We start from the raw sequence: 3,002 nt of genomic DNA on the forward strand, positions 1-3,002 counted from the left end.
GGAATACCGCAACTCGCGGAGACACTCTGACACCGACAGAACCCTAATTCAGCAGTAATTACGGGTAATTATTAATTATTATTATTATTAACCCTAATTAATTATTATTATTATAATTAGTTTTACTTTTTATTTAATTTATATTTTAGTTAAATTAGTTTAATTAAATTGTAAAATTAATAGTTTTAATAAATAAATAATATAAAAATAATATTTTTATAAAAATTTGTAACTTTTTACAACTTTTTGTATATTTTTCTATTTTGTCCCTTTTTAATTGTTTTAGCATAATATTTGTATTTTTAGCTCATATTTAGTTTTAAACTTAGTTTTTGCCATAGTTATTTTTACTTCTAGATTTTTAGACTTTGCCGTAGAATTCCTTAAGTGCTTTTTCTTTAGACTAAGATTTAGGTGCTTTGGAATTTTGCGACGCCTTTTTAAGTTTTAGTTTCTTTTTAAGTTATTTCCATTTGGGATTTAGTTTTTCTTGTAAGCTTTAATATTTTTAGACGACTTTTACCTATGTATCAATTATCATTCCAATTAGTAATCTCAATTTGCGATTATAATTTTAAGTTAGTTGTAGTAATAAGGTTAGGTTAGTCAAGTGTTTTTAAGTTTTATAAGTTTCTTTTATTTTTCCGTCACCTTTTATTTTTCTTTCTTATTTTTCTTTTTCGACCTTTTTCGACGAACTCTTTTTCTTTCTTATTTCTCGCTATTCTAGTTTTAGGACATAGATTTTTATTCTACTTCTTATCTAAATTTCTTAAAATTACGAAAATTTATTTTAAGTGGTTAAATTGATTGACATCAAAATTTTCTGGTTCGTAGTAATAGTTGGATTTGTACGTAGACCGGGTTATTGGAGCCAAACAGTCCTCAATTATATTGAGACCAAACGAATCCTGCCCCTCTGCTGCACCTTTTGGCTATTCGAAACGTGGGCAAAATTAGAAAAGTCTATTGATTGGATAACTTATTATAATTTTTCTTTCCATTTAAAAACTAATAGGATATTCACTGAATGCACCGAGCAAGACGTTCACCACCTTTTGTACGTTCACCACCTGTAACTAGATCAAGACATTTAGCAAATATTACCACCGTTGATTTTTCTTTAGAATCGTCATCCAGTCGACCAAGTACTCCAGTTCAAATTTCCGATAATCCATTTTTTGAACCCGACCTTACAATTGAGAATCCGGAGAATATTCAGGGACGATTCATAGATCCTGAACCACTAAACTTTCCTCCGGAACCACCAATCATTCAAACAGAGATTGTTGAGGAACGAACCATTAAATCAGAATCCTCTAGTGATTCCGATTCAACAAATTCAATTATGAAGAATCTGGAACCTTTAAGTATGGAAGACCGAATGAGAGCTAAACGCACTGGCCAAGGTCACGCAATTACTCATCCAGACATTAATGCGCCAGATTATGAAATCAAAGGACAAATTCTACACACGGTGACTAATCAATGCCAATTTAGTGGTGCACCGAAGGAAGATCCAAATGAACATCTACGTAACTTTAATAGGATCTGCACACTATTTAAAATCCAAGAAGTGGAGGATGAACAGATATATCTCATGTTATTTCCCTGGACTTTAAAGGGAGAAGCCAAAGATTGGTTGGAATCGTTACCTGAAGGGGCGATTGATACATGGGACGTTTTAGTTGAAAAATTTCTTAAACAATTCTTTCCGGCATCTAAAGCCGTAAGACTTCAAGAAGAAATTGTTACGTTTACACAGAAGCCAAATGAAACTCTATATGAGGCGTGGACAAGATTTGGAAAGTTGTTAAGAGGATGTCCGCAACATGGTTTAGACACCTGTCAAATAGTACAAATATTCTACCAAGGATGCGACATCACTACAAGGAAAGACATAGATATAGCAGCTGGTGGTTCTATTATGAAGAAAACCGAAACTGATGCTTACAAAATTATTGATAACACTGCTTCTCACTCACATGAGTGGCACCAAGAAAAAGATATCGTTAGATCATCTAAAGCAGCTAGAGCCGATTCTAGCCATGACTTAGATTCCATTTCCGCAAAGATAGATGCTGTCGAGAGACGAATGGAAAAGATGACTAAAGATATTCACTCAATACGAATTAGTTGTGAGCAGTGTGGAGGACCACATTTGACAAAAGATTGTCTCAGTATTGAATTAACAATGGAACAAAGAGAGAATATTTCATACATAAACCAAAGGCCTGGAAATAATTATCAGAATAATTATCAACCGCCAAGACCGATTTACAATCAAAACCAGAATTATAACCGAAATATTCCATACAACAACCAACAAGGTCCTAGAAATCAACAAGTATCCAATAATACTTACAATCAGCAAAGACCTAATTTTCAAAATAAACCACCACAACAAACCGATGATAAAAAGCCAAATTTAGAAGATATGATGACGAAGCTAGTTGAAACTCAAACGCAGTTTTTCACATCTCAGAAACAAACTAATGAACAAAATGCTCAAGCATTTAGAAATCAACAAGCTTCTATTCAAAATCTGGAACAAGAAGTAAGTAACCTAGCAAGGTTAATAGGTGAAAGAAAACCGGGAAGTCTACCTAGTGATACAAATGCTAATCCCCGGAATGAAACAGCTAAAGCCATTACCACAAGAAGTGGTACAACACTTAAACCACCTGAAATACCTGTAACTTCTGATGAAGCTATTCCTACTCCACAAGAACCACAACCTGATCAAGATAAGGAAAAAGAACCGGTAGTTGAAAAGGTTAATGAAGATAACACAGTTAAGGCTAAACCTTATGTTAAACCATACCAACCACCACTTCCTTACCCGAGTAAAATGAAGAAATAGAAACTTGAAGCCGAGCAATCCAAATTCTTGGATATGTTTAAACAGATAAATGTAAATCTTCCTTTCATTGATGTGATTTCAGGAATGCCTAGATATGCTAAATTCTTGAAAGATCTAATCTCAAATAGAAAGAAAATGG

General features: G+C 33.2%; 1 non-coding gene across 1 annotated transcript; it reads right to left on the reverse strand.

Moving 5' to 3' along the window:
* Window positions 1–1,732: 1,732 nt before the first annotated feature.
* LOC139903454 (small nucleolar RNA R71) lies at window positions 1,733–1,839 on the reverse strand. Its single transcript, XR_011778271.1, has one exon. It is a non-coding gene; the product is annotated as a small nucleolar RNA R71 (small nucleolar RNA).
* Between the last annotated feature and the right edge of the window lie 1,163 nt (window positions 1,840–3,002).

Source organism: Rutidosis leptorrhynchoides, chromosome 3 (assembly GCF_046630445.1).
Source record: "Rutidosis leptorrhynchoides isolate AG116_Rl617_1_P2 chromosome 3, CSIRO_AGI_Rlap_v1, whole genome shotgun sequence".
Lineage (NCBI taxonomy): Eukaryota > Viridiplantae > Streptophyta > Magnoliopsida > Asterales > Asteraceae > Rutidosis > Rutidosis leptorrhynchoides.